General features: G+C 42.1%; 1 non-coding gene across 1 annotated transcript; it reads left to right on the top strand.

Moving 5' to 3' along the window:
- Positions 1 to 5,949: 5,949 nt before the first annotated feature.
- On the top strand, positions 5,950 to 6,024 carry Trnat-ugu (transfer RNA threonine (anticodon UGU)). The gene has a single exon. It is a non-coding gene; the product is annotated as a tRNA-Thr (tRNA).
- Positions 6,025 to 24,287: the final 18,263 nt, after the last annotated feature.

Below are 24,287 nucleotides of genomic sequence, written 5' to 3'. Positions count from 1 at the left end.
GGTTTTCGGCTCTTATCAGTTTCCCAACCCTTCTTTAAGCTAATTGTTAAAGCCCGTCACAATACCAGTTCTTGTAATAACCGATTTTCAGTCTTTTATTTACATTATTTTCTCTAGTAAACGTAGAAATCAAACAAAGATTAAACAATTTTTACTTTCTCAGTTTCTTGATAAATGGAATCAAAATGTCAAATTAAATACCCTTATGATGACCTGCAGCCGTTCAGAACGAAATTAGAATTATATTAATACCGTCAGCTGCTCACGTGTGTCGATATATATCAACGGCGACAGGTGACAATGTGTGCACGTCTGGGACTCGAACCCGGGATCTCCTGCTTACATGGCAGGTGCTCTGCCCATCTGAGCCACCGAGGGCACAGACGATAGTGTGACTGCAGGTACTATCTCGCGCACGCCTCCCGCGAGACTCACATTCTCACCTTGCATGTCCACACACTACATTCGTAGTGTCCCACACCGACACACTCATTACTCGTGGAACACATTCTTACCAAGTCCAGTTCGGGGAATACGTGTGCATCTTCACAGAAGAAGGTCATGGCTGGTATTGCCAGAACCATATACTTATATTGATACGGACATGTCTTCCACGAGGAATGAGTGTGTTGGAGTGGGACTCTACGACTGTAGTGTATGGACATTCAAGGTGAGAATGTGAGTCTCGCAGGAGGCGTGCGCGAGATAGTCCCTGCAGTCGAACCATACACTGTGTCCTCTGTGCCTCAGATGGATAGAGCGTCTGTCATTTTAGCAAGAGATCCCGGGTTCGAGTCCCGGTCGCGGCACACATTTTCACTTGTCCACGTTGATATTTATCAACGCCCGCGAGCAACTGACGGTATTAATATAATTCTAATTTCTTTAAATTAAATAGTCAAATAAAACTTTGTCCGATCTTCGCTGCTGGCGAGTGCTTCTATACTACAGAAAACTGGCAATATTATCCTACTGATTATAGTTTTTAGAAGCTCTGCTCAAAAATTATATTGTAATCGGTTATCACAGCACTATGCAGGCATTACGTATAGTCCCGCGATAAAGAGTGAAAACTGCGGCAGGAGAACTCTCTTTTTCGTTTTAATTTCTCTGTTTTTAAGGGCTAAAAGCAGATAACGGCATACTACGTAGACACAGCAGCAGATCAGGCACTTTCTACTTTTATCCAGAACTATGAATGATTTGTTAAATTTTAACTTTTTTCCTTGTATGATGTCGCAAGTCGACCAAATCTAACTTTGTTCTTCACTCGTACCGCATATCGTAAAATACTTCCAGACTTCCAGATGGTGCCATTCTATGTTACAACTGACGTTCGACAACAGCGAGAAACTGTGTCCAGTCTCGCGCTCTGCTTGTATAACAGGCACAGTATTGTCTCGGCAATGTTGGACCAATCCATTTGTTGCTCGTTTCTATCAGCAGTGTTATTAAAGTGGCATACATAACTTTTCCCATTTTTTTCTGTAATAACGCCGTATTTCAGTGCTATGGAAATCTTACGAATAAAAATTACTCGTCTTTTTTTAAAAAGGTTTATTTGAAAACTAAAAATTTTACTACGACATCTGTGGCTAATTGATATATCTGTTTTTACGTGGTTATCAGGAAAAAATGAAAAGATACTTGTTATAACCGAGAGCAAACAAATACTGAAAGACATCGGTTATTCAGAACTAAAATACCCATGTCGTTTTAACTGATCGGTTTTTCTATCTATAAACTGCAGTGTCGCCATAGAAAAGTGTGTCGCTCCATCAATGTCCATAGCAACTTTGAGATATGTGTTTATGCGCAATATCGGCAAATGGAAACACGAAGAGGTAATAAGCACCTGAGCGATAGAATTTATTTCACAGTCAGAAAAGTCGAGTGACAGGCAAGACTGAATCACTGTAATAGAAATTATATGGAAAGCTGTGTAAAGGAAAATTTCCAGTTCTTTCGTGGATTCCAAAATTGAAGCAAATTCCGGGACACCAAGGTGACATAGTCTTATACGGATAGTATTCCATGACTAACGTAATTGGCCCATATACTGTACTGGTATACGGATAATATTACACGACTAACGTAATTTACCTGAAATAATTTACAAACATGTTACTGTAACATTCGCTACTACTCATTACGCTAATTCACCTTCAGCCATTAAGCGCAAATCTCAGTTATGATACGTGCGCCAAACAAAAATTTATCAACCTAGTAACTCAAGACAACTACAAACGATCATTGTGTGCAAAATAAATAGAACACTTCATAAGAAGAACATGACGGGTTTGAATCATTCCCACCGCAAAGGATGAAAAATTCAGGCTCGCACACAAGACCACTTGATAACTAACCAGAAATTCAGATTAGTTGTAGCTTCGGTGACAATCGCCTTTTTTACATTTTCCCCGTAAACTAGATAATTATGAAACGTAAGCAACTACTGTAAAATATCTGCGGCAACGGCCTTGCCGCGGAGGTTGCATCGGTTCACGTGGGATCACCGAAGTTAAGTGCGTTGTCGGGCGTTGAAGGCACTTGGATGGGTGATCATCCAGGCCGCCATGCGCTCTTGCCATTTCTCGGGGTGCACTCAGCCTCATGATGCCAATCGAGGAGCTACTCGACCCAATAGTAGCGGCTCCGGTCAAAAAATACCAACATAACGACCGGGAGAGCAGTGTGCTGACCCCCGCCCCTCCTATTCGCATCCTCCACGGATGATGACACGGCGGTCGGATGGTGCTGTCCCAGTAGGTCACTCGTGGCCTGAAGACGGAGTGCTTACAAAGCAAACTACTCTCCAGTGGATGGTCGTACTACTGAGACCTTGATGCCTGGCATCAATAACAGATGGCAGCACAAGAGGTTGGCTTACGCCTACTGCCGAATTTTGCGATCTGTCGTAAGCCTGCGTAAGCACGTAGGGCCTTCCGTCTTAAGTGCAAGCATATCCATTGCGTTTTCTGTCAAGCGACTTGAGTGGAATATTTCATTATTTCTGAAATTTTATAGAAATGTTTTTCTTTGTATATCCTCACCATCGGTACTGAATTTACTGTAAAATTATTTGCTCACTTTTCGGAACTTCCGTTCATAGTAAATCGATACTATTTGAAGCCGTGGTAGACACGAGTCTAGTGTGCTTCACCTTCAGCACCTTCTGTGTCAGTCTCGGTTAATATGTCGCTGATTTCACAACGAACAGTTCGTTGTCTACTGAGTATACTGTCTGTTGCACGACACTATCCCTCCCACGCTGCTAAATGTAGGTCGTCGGCAAAATATGACTGCAGTGGAACAAGGGCGTCTGCAGAAATTTCCCCAGGAGGTGGTGGTGGCATTGGTAGTGGTGTGTGTGTGTGTGTGTGTGTGTGTGTGTGTGTGTGTGTGTGTGTGTGTGTGTGTGTGGAGGACTATTACTATGAAACTCACACAGTCCAGACCGCCAAGGAAAATAAACCTTGAGATTTGGAAAGAGTGTTGATCTTATACCGCTTATACTGCATATTTCAAAATTCCACCTCTAAGGGGGAGACGCAGGACATGAAAGGATTTCTGAATCATGTAGCTATTAAGGTAATTTTGAAGCTAGGCATACGAACATTTGTATCTGGTTTCTAGGTCAGAAATAAAGAAATATGTGTTCCAGTATCTTTGGGAATTTAACCTCTATGGGGTGAAATATTGGATGAACATTTTATTTTGAGATAAATAATTATGGAAGAACTATGAAAGTATTTTTAAGGCTACATCTACGAAAATTGGTATTTGACTTCAAGGCTACAAATAAGAAAATACGTGTTTCGGTGTTTTTGGAAGTTCAACCCCTAAGGGGATGAAATAGAGTGAGCTGGTGCGTTTCTGGCGCCAGTTTCCGTCGATCGTTGTTTCGATCTTTGAGTCGCGGTCCAGAGGACACTGCTCCCTAAGCGACTGTAGTAGTTCTCTGTGCAGCCCAACATCGGGCTTACCACGCTTACACTGGACACAGTTGCCAACAAATCGCCTGCCATCGCGATATAGGTTGGGCCAAAACATGTATTCCTGAACTCGGTTCAAGGTCTTGAAGAACCCAAAATGACCCCCGTCCGCCGACTCGTGGAAATATCTGAGTGCCATGCTAACTCGTTCCTGTGGAATACAGACCTTCACTTGGCCACGGTTGGCTCCCCCTTTACACAAGAGGCCCGCACGAAGGCAACAGCTAGTGACGACGTCGCCATCCACAAACTGCTGCATATTCGGTCCCCACCCGGCGTCCTCGGCCTCTTTGCCGGCTAAGTCGAAGAAGAAGCCGGGTGTCTCGGAGAGAAGGAAATTCACCCCCAGATCCGGCTCCACGTTTCTGAAAATGGTTCATTATGAAAGCATTATGAAAGCATATCTGACAATTCGTATTCGGCTAATCTGTTACAATTTTTAAAAACTACGTGTTTCACTGGTTTTTAACTTCGAGCATAAGGGGATGAAAATTTTAATGAAATATTTATTGCGTTATATTAAAATATTTTAAATCTGCATCTACGAAAACCGGTATTTCACTTCTCAATTAGATATAAAGAAATATGCGTTATACAAGCAAGAATACAAACGGCTTGATTAACAAAAACCTTGGACCCCAGCTGTCAGCATTGCTTTTTGGTCATTCAGCAAAAGACCATGCTTCAACGGCGTTAAGTTTAGAAAAGTTTAGAAAGTGTTGCAGTTTATAAAAGACATAAAAAAACGATTAAAGAAAAAATGCTTTGCAGACCATGAACGGTCTAAGTAAGTAAAGAAGCGGATGATAAGCTAGCTCTTTATGCAAATAAGTTGGTCAGTTTAAGTTCCGAGACATGTCATGCAGCAGGAACGGAATCCTATAGTTGCTACGATTGGCTAAAGGAAAAGTTTTGCAGAATCACGCGAAATCACTTCTGCAAATGGCTGAGAATCTCGTAATGAATAAAAATTCTGTACTGAGAATTCCAAGGTGGGAGAGGCGAGATTCCTCCCCCCCCTTCCCCCTTCTCAGAATCCTATCCTTCTTTACCTACAGCAAAAAATAAATAAATAAATAAAACTAGAGAAATTTCTACTGTGAAACTATTTGCATAGAAGAGAACGGCCATTAAAATTTAACTCTTCAAAGTTTTAAGCCCTGGCCCGTTCGAAAATTCAATTTCTTTGTAGTTGCATTTTTTAAAGGTGTACTTGTCTAGACTCCTGGAACGGAAAGGTTTTTTTTTTTTAATCCGTGCTTTACAAAAGTTTCTACAGTCCATTGTTTGAAGCAGTGTCACGGCTGCCATGAGCCGCGCGGGGTACCCGCCATGTGTCCAACGCCTTGTCACGGTTCGCGCGGCTCCCCCCGTTGGAGGTTCGAGTCCTCCCTCGGGCATGGTTGTGTGTGTGTTGTCCTTAGCATAAGTTACTGTAAGTAGTGTGCAAACATACGGACTGATGGTTCAAATGGCTCTGAGCACTTTGGGACTTAACATCTGAGGTCATCAGTTTCCTAGAACTTAGAACGACTTAAACGTAACTAAATTAAGGACATCACACACATCCATGCTCGAGGCAGGATTTGAACCTACGACCGTAGCGGTCGCGTGGCTCCCGACTGAAGTGCCTACAACCGCTCGGCCACATCGGCCGGTCTATCATGTATTCTAGAAGAGCTGCAAGGTCGTCAGTGGCGCCTGTTCTTTCTAGAACAGTTACTATCTTCATATCTATGGTTAAACGTCACCCAGCCATTGACCTTCGTCTGTGCGAATGCGCACAGGCTACCGGAAATCTTACGGGAATCGTCACCTTAGTGTGAGCCAGTAATGAGTGGATGGACAAAGACCTAATAAGTACATTACGTAATCGGATTGTGGGCGGTTCGGGGTGTGAGTCTCACGGGAAGCGTGCGAGGGATAAATTCCTGCAGTCGTGCTGTTCATTTGTGCCCTCGATAGCTCAGATGGATTGAGCGTCTGCCTTGTAAGCAGGAGATCCTGGGTTCGAGTCCCAGTAGCGGCACACTTTTCAGCTGTCCCCATCGAAGTATATCAACAACACCTGTCGGCAGCTGAGGGTTTCAATTAATTATCAGTTGTGTAGGTGATTCGATGAACCCTTTGCCAGGCACTTAAATGTGTTTTGCAGGGTATCCATATAGATGTAGATGATAACTCGTCCCGTGTCGCACGTGCTCAAAAGGATTCATACTGCAGAATGCATGCAAACATACTCACCGAAAATACGGACGAATATCAAGTGCAGGCTGCCGAGTGCTGCATATCCAGCTTAGACAGATCGGCTTCTCCTGCCAAGAAGAACAGGAAGTTGCTGTCTAGGAACAATCAGAGGTAGAGGAAGGGCTGATAAATACTCCTTGAATTGCAGACTAAACGTAAATAACGAAAATACATTTTTGGTAAAAATTGGTCAAAACATAATCGTTTGCCCTCCGTATTGGATTAGCTGTTTTGAATATTGAAAATCTGACTTCAGATTCGTTTTCAGCGACATTAAGAATATATGTGTAACACTCAGTTCATGCAAATCGAAGTAATAATATAACTAAATGTTTTCCCTAAACTTTGAACACTTTTTTTTTCGAGTAACGATTTTCTCAGAACGGCATGCAGCATAAATTAAAAGTGGTTCGATCTCTTAACTTCTACCTCTGACCCCTAAAAGTAAACACTTTTCTTAGGAACTTATAGCTATAATATGACATTTGTTAATATTAACTAATTTTTGTGTAGGCATAAGGAGTGAAACAAACCCCTCAAAATCGAACTCAAAGTTCGAATTAGCACTGTATCGTTAAATTTAAGGTTGTTTCATTGCGGTTAGGTATACGCTCCCATTAATTTTATGTATTATCGACTGATGTTATCCATTTTCAAGTTCAGAGAAATAATGTAGTATCAACTGATGTTACCCATTTTTGAATTCAGGTAACATCTGAGGTGCCACACTGCACGCACTCTGCGTACTCCAGTCTCGCAAGCCCTTGATCAAATCATAATTACGGGCGCCATTTTTTATTGAAAATCTAAAATTAAGCTCATAGTATTGTCACTCGTAATTCCCAAACAGATCGTTCGAATGTATTTTCATTGTCTCAAAAAAAATTTCAAATTTACCCTTTTTTGCTCATTTGTATGAGAACCTGGCCGTAACGCCGGAATATAGTCACTAGATTTTTTTTCAGAGACGCTGTACGTTCGCGAGAAGACTTTCGTTCTGCGCGTGTCGAAGGACATTCCTCAGATATTACTGTGTGTGTGCTACTCAGTCGTGCCATTTAAGTGTACATCTTTGCATAGTTTTCCTTTCACGATGTAAACAGTGTTCCGCTCAGTTGCTAACTGGCCAGTGAGTGGTTCCGAAGGTGTCGGATGTGCGGTGCGTTCGGTCTGCTAGGACAACAGCAGACTGGCGTGGTGCGATGGCAGAAGCAGACACTGAGGGAGCTAGCTGCTGGGACGCCAGCGAACAATTTATGCCAAGTAAGACGAAGAGGACTATTCTAAAATTACGAGCCGTCTAAAAAGTGTTTACCATTGGTAAATCTTGCTGTTGAGTCTGACAAAACTGACAGTTTTTCCTAGAGATACAGGAAATCCCCCCACCCCCACTCAATGAATATTTGGTTGTGATGACAGGCCGATTGGTAGTGTAGCCCGAGATCTAAGTTAGGTTGGAAGGTGGTAATTTGATTGAGAGTTGTTTACGCCAACGATTATGAATGCCGACTAAACGTTGTGCGAGCAGATTGCCCTGTAGCGTAGCCTAGTGTTTCCGTCCGCGCCACATTTAACACACTTGCTCTAACTGTGTACAAAAGTCTCACAACAGCCACGATAACTACGTTTCTGGTGGGGGGAGGGTAGAGTCCACTATGTAACTTTCACGGCAAATTTTAGTAACCGCATAAACTAACCGAAATAGAAGCGTCATTTTAACTATATTTCCTTTTGTGGGAAAATAATGGTTCTCCTCTTTTGGCAGCAACTGTAATATGTAGGCGACTTATTAGTTTTTTTTAAACTCTGAATCATGATCTCAATAGACGCAGTGCTTTTTTTACGTTACTTGATTTGTGGTCTATAGTAAACAATGCAACGAATTGGTAAATTCTTTGAAGTTTGACGTGTGTTACATAGACGACGTCTGCAATGTTCGTAAGGCCAAGTTTGCATATATTCGGTGTCTGTTTTTTTGGCCATGTACTGTATAATTAAGGGGAGGAGGATTATGTTCAAGGAGCAGTGCATCAGCAGTCTATGGAGAAATTGAGAATTTGGATCTAACGAACGGCATGCTCGGGCAGTTCGTGATATTCTGTTGACCACTGTGTAATTCGGACACAGTGATCATTGCCTCTCCCTAGTAACCAGGGGACTCGGGTGCTAATCCTGGTCTGGCACAAATTTTCGACAGTGCCCATTGACTAAAGTCTGTGCCCATTGTCAGCTAATATCATTGTTTCGGTGTTAAATAGTATTTTGTTCGCGATACGTGGTTTAGCTTTTTCATGGATAACAGCTTTGAAAAGCGTACAGGTTATATTGATATTCGCTCGTCGTTAGTCCAAGGCAACTATAGCGATTTATAAACACAGTTGTAGTTCGTATTAAGCCCACATACGTAATTGTGTCCTGTGTTTCTTTACCAAGAACTACTCCGTAAGTAATTCCCCTGTAGTGGTATTTTGTTATAGTATTTTGTTTAAATATTTATAGACTACAGGCTTGGATGAAATATGAAACACATGTCCGAAGTTCCTGTTGATATTGCAGATACTGTTTCATCCGTACTAGGGGCCAAAACATTTCATCAAATACAGAAGGACACAATTTGTCTCGAGATTTAGCAATTTTTCGTAATAGAGGCCTTGCGTCGATATGTTTTTCTCTAATTCTTGTTTGGATTTAATCTTAAAACACACTAACTCTTCCACCACTTATTCAATATGTGTTTTCATCCCTTTCGTAGCCTAGAGTTCCTAAACGGTCGATAATATTAATAATTTCCTTTCTCAATTTTATTTTCTGTAAAATCTCCTGTTTATGGTTATTGCTAACATGTTTCACGTTCTCACTTTTATTATTTTTATTTTTCTAGTTTTGTGCCTTGTAGCCAAATTTTCTTTGAATCTGGTTTTCAATTCTGAAATAGTAACAGTTGAAGGTCAAGAGAAGATTGCGGTCTATTTGAGGAGAGTGGCTTGGAGATTTTTTATAACAGACGTATACAGGTCATGGGGATCCTTACCTATATACATTTACTTCGAGTGTGATGTAGCCCATTCTCTTGTCATGATCTCGGCTGTATCGTAGCACATTGTCTCGGTTAGGTTGGAGATTTCTGTTGAGAGTTGCCGAAGTCAACGAAAGTGATTACAAAGTAAACACTGTGCTAACAGAACGATCTGTAGCGTAGTCCAACACGTTCTTTCTGTCCTTTTAAAGCCTCTTTTAATTAAAAATAACTAAAGCTGCAAGATACAATCACAAAAACTGTATTATGTAATAGAGTAATCCCAGACTATTGTTGTGTAAGTTGTGTGCGTACACTATTTTTTTTGTCAGTGAATATACACTTTTTTACTCATTTGCTGGGTTTCAGTTTTCCCCGTTTTCTGGCAAAAAACCTTTTCCTGTGAAGGGCCCATTAGCTTGTCGGTTATATTTGTGACATTCTCGACGGTCAGTAATTTCGTGATAGTCCATCCACCGGCGTCATTGTTAACATCGGATATAGATTTAAGTATTAGGAAGGCTAATATGAAGCTAATGCATGAGTAGGTCTAATAATTAATAAAAATAGGAATGCGGGTAAGCTACTACATACAGCATAGTGAACGCATTGTTGTGGCCAAGATAGCCACGAATCCCACGCCTACCAAAGTCGTAAAAGTAGTCTTCAGATGATGAAGAAATTGATGGAATGTGTGATGAGATAAAAGAAATCATTCAGATAGTGATGGGAGATGAAAATTTAATATTAATGGGTGACTGGAATTCGACAGTAGGAAATGGAAGAAAAGGAAACCTAGTAGGTGAATATGGAATGGGGGTAAAAAATTAAAGAGGAAGCCGCCTGGTAGGCTTTTGCCCAGAGCATAACTTAATCATAACTAACACTTGGTTCAAAAATCATGAAAGAAGGTTGTATACGTGGAAGAGACCTGGAGATACTGCAATATTTCATATAGATTATATAATGGTAAGACAGAGATTTAGGAACCATATTTTAAATTGTATGACATTTCCAGGGGCAAATGTGAACTCTGATCACAATATATTGATTATGAACTGTAGATTAAAACTGAAGAAACTGGAAAAAGTTGGGAATTTAAGGAGATGGGACCTGAAAGAACTGACAGAATCAGAAGTTGTACAGTGTTTCAGGGAAGAGCATTAGGGAACGATCTACAGAAATGGGGGAACGTAATACAGTATGATGGGGGATCTGAGTGGTGTACTGTCAAGGGGAGGGGGTTCCTCAGGGATCAGTGTTGGGGCCGCTGTAGTTCCTTATTTATATAAATGATATGCCCTCAAGTATTACGGGTAACTCTAAAATATTTTTGTTTGCTGATGACACTAGCTTGGTAGTAAAGGATGTTGTGTGCAACATTGACTCCGTTTCAAGTAGTGCAGTACATGACCTCAGTCAATGGCTTGTAGAAAATAAACTAACGTTAAATCACAGTAAGATTCAGTTTTTACGGTTTCTAACACACAATTCAACAAAACCTGACGTTTTACTATCACAGCATAGGCATATGATTAGTGAAACTGAACGGTTCAAATTCCTAGGTGTTCAAATAAATAGTAAGGTGTTGTGGAAAGCCCACGTTCAGGATCTTGTTCAAAGACTTAATACTGCCATTTTCACTATTCGAACGGTACCGAAAGTGAGTGATACTTCGCCAAGTAAATTGGTCTACTTTGCTTATTTCCATTCACTTATGTCGTATGGTATTATGTTTTTGGGTAACTCTTCCCATTCTAGAACGATATTTTTGGCTCAGAAACGAGAGGTTCGGGCAAAAAGTGGTGTGAGTTCACGAACCTCTTGTCGACCTCTGTTCAGGGAGTCTGGGTATTTTGACATTGGCCTCTCAATATGTATATTCCTTATTGTCGTTTCTTGTTACCAATATTAGTTTATTTCCAACAATAAGCAGCTTTCACTCGGTTAATACTCGGGAGAAATCAAACCTCCATTTGGATCGGACTTCCTTAACTCTTGTGCAAAAATGTGTGCAGTATACTGCTGCATCCATTTTCAATAAGCTGCCACTCGAATTCAAAAATCTTAGCAGTAATCCACGCGCTTTCAAATCGAAACTGGAGTGTTTCCTCATGGGTCACTCCTTCTATTCTGTCGAGGAGTTAATTGAAAAATTAAGCTGATTCTCATTGTACTGCTGATAGCGTTTGCTTAAACTTATGGACTGATTTTCTCTCAGGTTCATGAACATGTATTTTTATCTGTTATTACTTTTATGTTGTAAGTTCATGTGTCGCCCTAACCGCCGTCTGCTTCACGTCTGCTGTGCAGCGAGCTACCTTAATTTAAGTATTAACTGTATTTTTCTTACTTGTCACTTCTTCTTCCGTGTGTTTTTGCTTTTGCTGCCTCGGAGTGTAGAGGCAGTGGGGAGTCTAGTGCGTCGCATGGTGCACCCCAGGTGTTAGATGCTTCACCCACTGTCCCTGCTGTCGAGACATCTTCGCGGGTACCGGGCGCGGCTGGCCACCCTCTCCCCAAGGGGAGTGGCGGGTTCAGCGGCGTTCGCGGCGCACGAGGCGGAGGGTCAATGTGGAGGCTGGCCGTGTGGCATCGCCCGCTCTGCCTGTGAATGGACATGTGGCTGCTCCTTCAGCAAGGTCCGAGCAGGCACACGGGGGGAGGGGTTTATTAGTTATTGGGAGCTCCAACGTTAGGCTGGTGATGGAGCCCCTTAGGGAAATAGCGGAAAGGTCGGGGAAGAAGGCCAGTGTTCACTCTGTGTGCTTGCCGGGGGGTCTCATCCGAGATGTGGAGGGGGCCCTACCGGCGGCGATAGAGAGCACTGGGTGCACCCGACTGCAAATTGTTGCTGATGTCGACACCAATGACTCCTGCCGTCTGGGTTCAGAGGTCATCCTCAGTTCGTACAGGCGGTTGGCGGAGTTGGTGAAGGCGGAAAGCCTCGCTCGCGGGGTGGAATCAGAGCTAACTATTTGTAGTATCGTTCCCAGAACCGATCGCGGTCCTCTGGTTTGGATCCGAGTGGAAGGCTTAAACCAGAGGCTCAGACGATTCTTCGGAGAGCTGGGGTGCAAATTTCTCGACCTCCGCAATGGGGTGGAGAAATGTATGGTCCCCCTGAATAGGTCAGCCGTGCACTACACGCCGGAAGCGGCTACGAGGGTAGCGGAGTACGTGTGGAGTGCACATGGGCTTTTTATTAGGTTAGAGAATTCCCTCCCTAGGCCCGACAAGACGCCTCCTGAGACGCGGCAAGGCAGGAGTAGGCAAAATGCGACAGGGAATAACAATATTAATGTGCTAATAGTAAACTGCAGGAGCGTCTATAGAAAGGTCCCAGAACTGCTCTAATTAATAAACGGTCACAACGCCCATATAGTACTAGGGACAGAAAGTTGGCTGAAACCACATGTAAACAGTAATGAAATCCTAAACTCCGATTAGAATGTATATCGCAGAGAAAGGCTGGACAGTAAAGGGGGAGGCGTGTTTATAGCGATAAGAAGTGCAATAGTATCGAAGGAAATTGACGGAGATTCTAATTGTGAAATGATTTGGGTGAAGGTCACGGTTAAAGCAGGCTCAGACATGATAATTGGATGTCTCTATAGGCCACCAGGCTCAGCAGCTGTTGTGGCTCAGCACCAGAAGAATAATTTGGAAAATATTTCGAGTAGATTTCCCCACCATGTTATAGTTCTGGGTGGAGATTTTAATTTGCTGGATATAGACTGGGAGACTCAAACGTTCATAACGGGTGGCAGGGACAAAGAATCTAGTGAAATATTTTTAAGTGCTTTATCTGAAAACTACCTTGAGCAGTTAAACAGAGAACCGACTCGTGGCGATAATATATTAGACGTTCTGGTGACAAACAGACCCGAACTATTTGAATCAGTTAATGCAGAACAGGGAATCAGCGATCATAAAGCGGTTACTGCAACGACGATTTCAGCCGTAAATAGAAATATTAAAAAAGGTAATAAGATTTTTCTGTTTAGCAAAAGTGACAAAAAGCAGATTACAGAGTACCTGACGGCTCAACACAAAAGTTTTGTCTCAAGTACAGATAGTGTTGAGGATCAGTGGACAAAGTTCAAAACCATCGTACAATATGCGTTAGATGAGTATGTGCCAAGCAAGATCGTAAGAAATGGAAAAGAGCCACCGTGGTACGACAACCGAGTTAGAAAACTGCTGCGGAAGCAAAGGGAACTTCACAGCAAACATAAACATAGCCAAAGCCTTGCAGACAAACAAAAATTACGCGAAGCGAAATGTAGTGTGAGGAGGGCTATGCGAGAGGCTTTCAGTGAATTTGAAAGTAAAGTTCTATGTACTGAATTGGCAGAAAATCGTAAGAAATTTTGGTCCTATGTCAAAGCGGTAGGTGGATCAAAACAAAATGTCCAAACACTCTGTGGCCAAAATGGTACTGAAACAGAGGATGACAGACTAAAGGCCGAAATACTAAATGTCTTCTTCCAAAGCTGTTTCACAGAGGAAGACTGCACTGTGCTTCCTTCTCTTGAAGTCGCATAGTTGACAAAATGGTAGATATCGAAATAGACGACAGAGGAATAGAGAAACAATTAAAACCGCTCAAAAGAGGAAAGGCCGCTGGTCCTGATGGGATACCAGTTCGGTTTTACACAGTGTACGCGAAGGAACTTGCCCCCCTTCTTGCAGCGGTGTACCGTAGGTCTCTAGAATAGCGAAGCGTTCCAAAGGATTGGAAAAGGGCACAGGTCATCCCCGTTTTCAATAAGGGACGTCGAACAGATGTGCAGAACTATAGACCTATATCTCTAACGTCGATTAGTTGTAGAATTTTGGAACACGTATTATGTTCGAGTATAATGACTTTTCTGGAGACTAGAAATCTACTCTGTAGGAATCAGCTTGGGTTTCGAAAAAGACGGCCGTGTGAAACCCAGCTCGCGCTATTCGTCCACGAGACTCAGAGGGTCTTAGACACGGGTTCACAGGTAGATGCCGTGTTTCTTGACTTCCGCAAGGCGTTTGACACAGTACCCCACAGTCGTTTAATTAACAAAGTAGGAGCATACGGACTATCAGATCAGTTGTGTGCTTCGATCGAGGAGTTCCTAGATAACAGAACGCAGCATGTCATTCTCAATGGAGAGAAGTCTTCCGAAGTAAGAGTGATTTCAGGTGTGCCTCACGGGAGTGTCATAGGGCCGTTGCTATTCACAATATTCATAAATGACCTGGTGAGTGACATCGGAAAGTCTCTGAGGCTTTTTGCAGATGATGCTGTGGTGTATCGAGAGGTTGCAATAATGGAAAATTGTACTGATATGCAGGAGGATCTGCAGCGAATTTACGCATGGTGCACGGAATGGCAATTGAATCTCAATGTAGACAAGTGTAATGTGATGCGAATACATAGAACGATAGGTCCCTTATCATTTAGCTACAAAATAGCAGGTCAGCAACTGGAAGCAGTTAATTCCATAAATTATCTGGGAGTACGCATTAGGAGTGATTTAAAATGTCGACTGTCAATGGTAAGAAAAGTGTTTCTAAAGAAGAAAAATTTGTTAACATCGAGTATAGCTTTAGGTATCAGGAAGTCTTTTCTCCGAGTATTTGTATGGAGTGTAGCCACGTATGGAAGTGAATAATGGACAATAAATAGTTTGAACAAGAAGAGAATAGAAGCTTTCGAAATGTGGTGCTACAGAAGAATGCTGAAGATTAGATGGGTAGATCACATAACTAATGTGGAGGTATTGAATAGGATACTGGAGAAGAGAACTTTGTGGCACAACTTGACTAGAAGATGGGGTCGGATGGTAGGACACGTTCTGAGACATTAAGGAATCACCAATTTAATATTGGAGGGCAACGTGAAGGGTAAAAATCGAGGAGGGAGACCAGGAGATGAATACACTAAGCAGATTCACAAGGATGTAGGTTGCAGTTGGTACTGGGAGATGAAGCTTCCACACGATACAGTAGCATGGAGAGCTACATCAAACCAGTTTGTGGACTGAAGACAACAACAACAACAACAACAACAACAAGGTATTTGTCTCATGTGTAACCTTCAACAGAAGTGGGGCAGACAAGAGGGTTAGATTATATGTACTTTCCATTGAAATTGATCCATAATGGGTAGATACTCAATGGGAAAATAATATGCAAATTTATTATCCACAGACCGCAAATGGACTGATCATGAACGAGGAATGAAAATTTGGTCACACTTCTGATAGTACACGTATTATTTGACCCCCCCCTCTCTCTCTCTCTCTCTCTCTCTCTCTCTCTCTCTCTCTCTCTCTCTCACACACACACACACACACACACACACACACACACACACACTCAATCGCGCGCGCGCGCTTGTTCTACTAAGTAATTCAATTCATTAATGGTGTCGGAAGAGATGGTTAGCAAGAAATCCTTTAGGCTCCTCGTAAACTGAAATCTGTCAGTAGTAAAGCTTTTTATGGCTGCCGGCAAGTTATTGAAAACATCGTTCTCCTTAATGATGGAGACTTTCTTGCACCAAAGTAATTAACTTACCAATTTTTGTGGAGATTATTCACTTCTAGTTATGACTTCATGAAATGAGCTGTTGATTTGAAAATATTCATTTGTTTTTAAACACAATATTCACGGGGAGAACGTATCTTCCATCTCCACCAGTTAACTGATCTATTTATATGACCCTTATTCTAAGTTGTGTTATATTAACGGTAAAACACAAAACATTTCTTACATGCATTTCCACTATTTTCCAACAAGCTGACAATTTTTCATGAATAATATATTAATAGTGAAATTTTTAGAAAAATTTTGAAAGACAGGTTTTGCGGGCAAATTTCAAAAATTAAAAGACCATAGTGTTCATTATAATACAATTTCTCCATGGTTTTTAATTCCTACTCCGAAGTTTTCTTTTGTTTCCTTTACTGCTTGCTCAGCAAACAGATTGAATAACATCGGGGATAGGCTACAACCCTGTCTCACTCTCTTCCCAACCACTGCTTCCCTTTCATATCCCTCGACTCTTCATGCCCTCGAGTAAGAAAACTGGTCGTTAGAATTCCATGGTTCTGGGATAAATGGTTTGAGAGGAAAGGTACATTTAGTTAGAAAAGTTACGGAAAATTTAAAGTTGTATTGCACTTACCGTCGTACATGCACTCATTTAAATTCATAGTTTCTTTCACTTTCCAATAGTACGCATGCTGTACATAAACATAACATTTGTTTCATGATATTTACTTTTTTATTTCTTGCAAGTCTTCTAGAACTTCTTTCGAAAACTTTGTGGGTAGATCTTGGCATTTGTTTTGTTCAGAAACGTTATTACTCTAGCAAACAACTGACTACGAGACAAGAAAAAATGTATTCAATAGGTGAAAGCTCAAAGCTACGGGTAAAATGTCCCTAGGCTTATCATCTCAAAGAAGAGATGGCACAGAGAAACAAGTGGGCATGTCTTACATAGCAAGCTGCCATTTAAACCGACATTTAGAACCTTCAAATACGGATTTGGACTAAAATACTTTCATATTCACACTAAGTGTAAATAAAACTGGTACAATCACCAATAAACAAAATTATTTTCATTGTTTTCGGGGTTCCTTTTGCCTTTCGGAATAAATATATTGCGAATCAGCAGTTAACATGCCTGGTTCCCCAAACAGGAGACGACTAGAAACTTCCGAAATGTGGTGGTGTAGAAGAATGCTAAAAAAGTTTTGATCGAATAGCTGATGGGGAGATACGAAATCAGATTAGGGAGCAGAGAAATTAATGGCACAAATTGACAAAAAGAAGCGATCGTGGGTAAATGTCATATTTCGATTCCACCCATCCGCTGTGACCCACGACGTTCTGCATGACGTTGATTAGTTGCATTTCGAAGGATACCAGTGGCCTTATTAAATGTCAACTGCGATTGCCTTCGTTTCTAGAGCAATTTATAATGTTCGTTAACTATGATTTTTTTTCGGAATATATCGTGATGAACTCTGGGAGGAACCACAGAACACAGCTTAAATTGTCGTTGAAGAAACGAGTAGTGATTGTATTTTTATCTTTCTTATCCGACACGTTGGGGAATCCAAGGTATAATGGGGTACACAGTTGAAAACTTTGATTAAATGTACAAAATTGATAAATAAGAGAGTTACAAATTTTTATATGAACACATTATGATGTATGAATCACAAAAATACAAGAACATTGCCATAAAATAAAACAACAATATTTTCTCACTCAAAAACAGAAATTTATAACATTTGCACGCGTCACAATGGGGTGGTAAATACAAGTGATTACAAAAACGTATAAAATTATCCGAAATGCAGAAAATATTGGCTTGCTCGTTATTTTTTTTAGTTTAAAGTGAGTATTAATGTCAAACTACAGTTTTCATGAATCGTATCCTTTCCTTGAGGCTGTTTACAAAATTCACACACGGGGAGACACTCATCATCTTCGCTATCTATTCCTGCACAAGAATCGTGTGTCAGTTTTTTGCAGGTGGAACAAGCGACCCAACTTCCAACTGATTTTGAATATAACCCACCACAATATACACATTGACAGTCAGAACTTTCCTCATAATCACTCTCGTTAGTATTGTATTCTCTCCCCTTTTTTCCATTTACCTTCAGAATCTTTCTCTCTTTTTTGAGTTCTTAATTTTATTCTCTTTCGCAGAAAGTTTTCTGTTTGCTCTTTCTTCTTTGTCAATGTTCTTTTTTCTATTTCTCCCATTAATGACTTTTAACTCTTTTTTTGTACGGCGAATCAGTTAAAACAACGTTGTTCACCCTTTTCAGTCTCGCTCTTTTCTTGCTTTCGTTAACTTTTGACAAGAAAATCAGAATCTCAGGTGAAATATGAAATGAGGAGGTTGTGTTGTCAGTTGTCATCCAAGAGCACCCAAGATTAGAACAATTAGCCCCAATAACTTTGTTATTCTTAGGCGGCAGTTCATTGTAACAATTCGCTGAAACCTCGTCCCCTTGATTATCCAGCCCGTTTGAGTCGTCTTTTTCAGCTGGTGTGCTAGTTGAAGGCAATTCCAATTGTTCAGATATAATAACCTCTTTATCTGACGGCCTATCACGTCCGCTGTCAGTTGTGTGTGCCGGGAGGAAGTGTGCGTCGTGAATATGGATGGGTCCGTGGGCCATATTGCAGTAGCTTCGAAACCTTTAATAGCGGTTTTCATTGTTGCGCTTTAGACGAAAGCTGAACCAAAAAGCGTTGAAATTTCAAAGATAGTTACGACTTTCGCTGCATGGTTCCGTAGCCATTTTCGAAGCTGATCACTATAACGAGGATTTATAAAACAAACATCAAGCGGCTGAAGTCTGTGAGAGCAATGTGGTGGTAAAGAAACGCCACTCTCCCTCGCGTAGTCCATAACGTCAATGTTCGTGGTATGTGCTGAGTGGCCATCTGATATAAGGAGAACTGGGACCTGCTTTGATGCCTTAGAAAATACCACTAATTGTGGAAACCATACAAATAAGGACTCTGTGGCCATACATGCTGTGCTGTGGACCTCAGCGCAACCTCCTGCTGCCTGTCCTAACTCAAATTCTTTCTGCTTCTTCTTTCGTGGAAAAATAATCGTAGGAGGAATGTCAGCTCCGCTTGCTGACGTACTAATGAGGCTGGTTGCAGTTTCGCCCCTTTCTGCAGATGTTAACGATCGCACTGGACGGTTCCCTTTGCAAGCTGCGATGTTCGATTAGTTTTTAGCATTAACCGAGACGCCTGTTCCATCACAATTAGTTATTTGAGAAGTCATTAGTTTGTGATTGTCAGTTACATCTGTAAGCAACGAAAAAAACCTATCGACAGCTACTTTATTAAAATCCATGATTCTTGTACCAGATGTTGCTTCGGGCTTGCGAACAAACCCGCATTTGCTTCTTCATTGTTTCATGATGTAATAAAGATTTCGATTTGTTTTGCTCGAAATTTTCGAAAAGGTATCTGTGAAACGTGCAAAAATTGAAATGGCAAAACTGTGCACCTGCCGAAATACGAGTGCGTATACTCATTTGAAAAAATGTTCCTAAACTGCTTCTGATACGCTAGAGGTTACCTCACAGTAAACAGCAATTGTAGTTGACCATTTGCCTGCACCGTATAAAGTACGGCCAATAAAATATTTTTGTAGGGAGGACACATCATCTCATCCTAAATGGAGAGTTCATCTATACGTGTAAAAGTAACCACTTGTGCCAGAGGGAAGCGTGTTGGGAGCCTTACTGTTCATGTTGTATATTAACATTACAGATAATATAAGAAAGCTCACATATTTCGAAAATGATGCCGATATCGACATTGAGGTAACAAAGGTCGTGTGAAGCGATATGCACATACAGGGGATAGTAAAAATGTGACCACCTATACTTGCATCTACATGGATACTCTGCAAATCACATTTAAGTGCCTGGCAGGTTGTTCATCGAACCACCTTCACAAGTCTCTATTATTCCAATCTCGCATAGCACCCGGAAAGAATGATCACCTGTGTCTTTCCATACGAGCTCTGACTTCCCTTATTTTATCGTTGTGGTCGTTTCTCCCTACGTAGGTCGGTGTCAACAAAATATTTTCGCATTCGGAGGAAAAAGTTGGTGATTGGAATTTCGTGAGAAGATTCCGTCGCAAAGAAAAACGCTTTTCTTTTAATGATGTCCAGCCAAAATCCTGTATCATTTGTGTGACACACTCTCTCATATTTCGCGATAATAGGAGGACGTGCTGCCTTTCTTTGGACTTTTTCGATCTACTCCGTCAGTCCGATCTTTTAAGGATCCCACATTTCCCAGCAGTATTCTAAAAGAGGACGGACAAGCGTAGTGTAGGCAGTGTCCTTTGTAGGTCTGTTACGTTTTCTAAGTGTTGTGCCAATAAAACGCAGTCTTCGGTTAGCCTTAACCGCAACATTTTATATGTGTTCTTTCCAATTTAAGTTGTTCGTTATTGTATAATAATAATGGCGTGTGACGAGGGCCTCCCATCGGGTAGATCGTTCGCCTGGTGCAAGTCTTTCGATTTGACGCCACTTCGGCGACTTGCGCGTCGATGGGGATGAAATGATGATTAGTACAACACAACACCCAGTCCCTGAGCGGAGAAAATCTCCGACCCAGCCGGGAATCTAACCCGGTCTTTTAGGATTGACAGTCTGTCGTGCTGACCACTCAGCTACCGCGGGCGGACGTTAGTTATTGTAACACCTAGTTAGTTAGTTGACTTTACGGCTTTTAGATTAGACTACAACTTCTCTGATAGTGATTGGTCCATTCTGCTTCACCAGCAATATTGCGGGATCAGTAACGACCTGATTTGCGGATATTGCGGGCGTACCTTAACTGGCTTCTGTCTTCATTGATTAGCGGCTACCTTTGAAATGGTTGTACCACTCCTTTAGCCCTGCAGTACCCATTACTTTGTCCACAAACACACGATGGTTTCAACTTGAGAATCGCCAAGCTTGGAGCCAAATGTGATGTAAAGACGTCATTTTGCTCAGAATACTAAATCCAACGTGTACGACTTGCAAGTGTTCCGAAGTAGTGGAGAAAATCAGGTATGTGTGCTAAATATGCCTGAAAACATGAGCCCATGCGCGCCCTGATACCATTGTTGATTTCAACAATTAAAAAAGGTCGGATATTTTTTGAACAGCTCATGTATATAAGCCATCGCCAGTGATGTCGAAAGAGCAAGATACCCCTAACTACGCCAGTTGTATAGGTAGTTCGAATGGAGCGGTCTATTGTCTGACGTATCTCCATAACAGCTCCGAACCGAATACCCCAAAGTTCGACAAATGGTTCAAATGGCTCTGAGCACTATGGGTCTTAACATCTATGGTCATCAGTCCCCTAGAACTTACAACTACTTAAACCTAACTAACCTAAGGACATCACAAAACACCCAGCCATCACGAGGCAGACAAAATCCCTGACCCCGCCGTGAATCGAACCCGGGAACCCAGACGCGGAAAGCGAGAACGCTACCTTTACGTCAGGAATCAAGCTGAGCTCAGAAGGGCGCAATTCTGGGGCTGTCTCAGGCCGATACTGATCTTCGGCCTGACGTGGCTGCTTGTCCTGTTCCAGGGGTTGCCCCTCAGTCTGCAAGATCCGAGCAGTCGCAGAGGGTGGTCTTACTGGTAGTTGGGAGCTCCAACGTCAGGCGCGTAATGGGGCCCCTTAAGGATATGGCAGCAAGAGAGGCGAAGAAAACCAATGTGCAATCCGTGTGCATACCGGGGTGAGTCATTCCAGATGTGGAAAGGGTCCTTCCGGATGCCATGAAGGGTACAGGTTGCACCCATTTGCAGGTGGTCGCTCATGTCGACACCAATGATGTGTGTCGCTATGGATCGGAGGAAACCCTTCCTGGCTATCTGATTTGGTGAAGACTGCCAGTCTCGCTAGCCGGATGAAAGCAGAGCACACCGCTCACCATCTGCAGCATCGTCGACAGGACTGACTGCGGGCCTTTGGTAAAGAGCTGAGTAAAGGGTCTGAATCAGAGGCTGAGATTGTTCTGTGACCGTGTGGGCTGCAGATTCCTCGACTTAAGCCATAGGGTGGTGGGGTTTCGGGTTCCGCTGGATAGGTCAGGAGTCAACTACACGCAACAAGCGGCTACACGGGTAGCAGGGGTTGTGTGGCGTGAGCTGGGCGGTTTTTTAGGTTAGATGGCATTGGGCAAGTACAAAAAGGGCGGCAGCCTCAACGAGTTCGGGGCAAAGCAGGACATGAGGGGACCAAGCAGCAATCGGTATTGTAATGGTAAACTGTCGAAGCTGCGTTGGTAAAGTACCGGAACTTCAAGCGCTGATAGAAAGTACCGAAGCTGAAATCGTTATAGGTACAGAATGCTGGCTGAAACCAGAGAGAAATTCTGCCGAAATTTTTACAAAGGTACAGACAGATATAAAGGATAGATTGCATGCAACCGGTGGTGGAGAGTTAGTCGCTGTTAGTAGAAGTTTATCCTGTAGTGAAGTAGAAGTGGATAGTTCCTGTGAATTATTATGGGTGGAGGTTACACGCAACAGCCGAGCTAGGTTAATAATTGGCTCCTTTTACCGACCTCCCGACCCAGCAGCATTAGCGGCAGAACAACTGAGAGAAAATTTGGAATACATTTCTCATCAATTTTCTCAGCATGTTATAGTCTTAGGTAGAGATTTCAATTTACCAGATATAGACTGGGACACTCAGATGTTTAGGATGGGTCGTAGGGACAGAGCGTCGAGTGACATTATACTGAGTGCGCTATCCGAAAATTACCTCATGCAATTAAACAGAGAACCGACTCGTGGAGATGACATCTAGGACCTACTGATAACAAACAGACCCAAACTTTTCGACTCTGTATGTGCAGAACAGGGATTAGTGATCATAAGGCTGTTGCAACATCCCTGAATATGGAAGTTAATAGGAATATAAAAAGAGGGAGGAAGGCTTACGTGTTTAGCAAGGGTAATAGAAGGCAGATTTCAGTCTACCTAACAGATCAAAACGAAAATTTCTGTTCTGACACTGACAATGTTGAGTATTTTTGGAAAAAGTTCAAGGCAATCGTAAAATGCGTTTTAGACAGGTACGTGTAGAGTAAAACTGTGAGGGACGGGATAAACCCACCGTGGTTCAACAACAAAGTTAGGAAACTACTGCGAAAGCAAAGACAGCTTCACTCCAAGTATAAACGCAGCCAAAACCTCTCAGACAAACAGAAGCTAAACGATGTCAAAGTTAGTGTAAGGAGGGCTATGCGTGAAGCGTTCAGTGAATTCGAAAGTAAAATTCTATGTACCGACTTGACAGAATATCCTAGAAAGTTCTGGTCTCAATTTAAATCAGTAAGTGGTTGGAAACAGCATGTCCAGACACTCCGGGGTGATGATGGCATTGAAACAGAGGATGACAGGCGTAAAGCTGAAATACTAAACACCTTTTTCCAAAGATGTTTCATAGAGGAAGACCGCACTGCAGTTCCTTCTCTAAATCCTAGCACAAACGAGAAAATGGCTGACATCGAAATAAGTGTCCAAGGAGTAGAAAAGCAACTGGAATCACTCAACAGAGGAAAGTCCACTGGACCTGACGGGGTACCAATTCGATTCTACACAGTACGCGAAAGAACTTGCCCTCCCTTTTAACAGCCGTGTACCGCAAGTCTCTAGGGGAACGGAAGGCTCCAAATGATTGGAAAAGAGCACAGGTAGTCCGAGTCTTCAAGAAGGGTCGTAGAGCAGATGCGCAAAACTATAGACCTATATCTCTGACGTCGATCTGTTGTAGAATTTTAGAACATGTTTTTTGCTCGAGTATCATGTCGTTTTTGGAAACCCAGAATCTACTCTGTAGGAATCAACATGGATTCCGGAAACATCCATCGTGTGAGACCCAACTCACTTTATTTGTTCATGAGACCCAGAAAATATTAGATACAGGCTCCCAGGTATATGCTATTTTTCTCGACTTCCGGAAAGCGTTCGATACAGTTCCGCACTGTCGCCTGATAAATAAGGTAAGAGCCCACGGAATATCAGACCAGCTCTGTGGCTGGATTGAAGAGTTTTAACAAACAGAACACAGCATGTTGTTATCACTGGAGAGACGTCTACAGACGTTAAAATAATATCTGGCGTGCCACAGGGGAGTGTTATGGGACCATTACTTTTCACAATATATATATAAATGAGGTAGTAGATAGTGTCGGAATTCCATGCGGTTTTTCGCGGATGATTCTGTAGCATACACAGAAGTTGCAGCATTAGAAAATTGTAGCGAAATGCCGGAAGATCTGCAGCGAATAGGCCCTTGGTGCAGGGAGTGGAAACTGACCCTTAACATATGCAAATGTAATGTATTGCGAATACATAGAAAGAAGGATCCTTTATTGTATGATTATATGATAGCGGATCAAACACTGGTAGCAGTTACTTCTGTAAAATATCTCGAAGTATGCGTGCGGATCGATTT

This window comes from Schistocerca gregaria, chromosome 9, assembly GCF_023897955.1.
Source record: "Schistocerca gregaria isolate iqSchGreg1 chromosome 9, iqSchGreg1.2, whole genome shotgun sequence".
Taxonomy (NCBI): domain Eukaryota; kingdom Metazoa; phylum Arthropoda; class Insecta; order Orthoptera; family Acrididae; genus Schistocerca; species Schistocerca gregaria.
The sequence above is the reverse complement of the archived record's forward strand: the minus strand, read 5'-3'. Positions and strand labels throughout refer to the sequence as shown.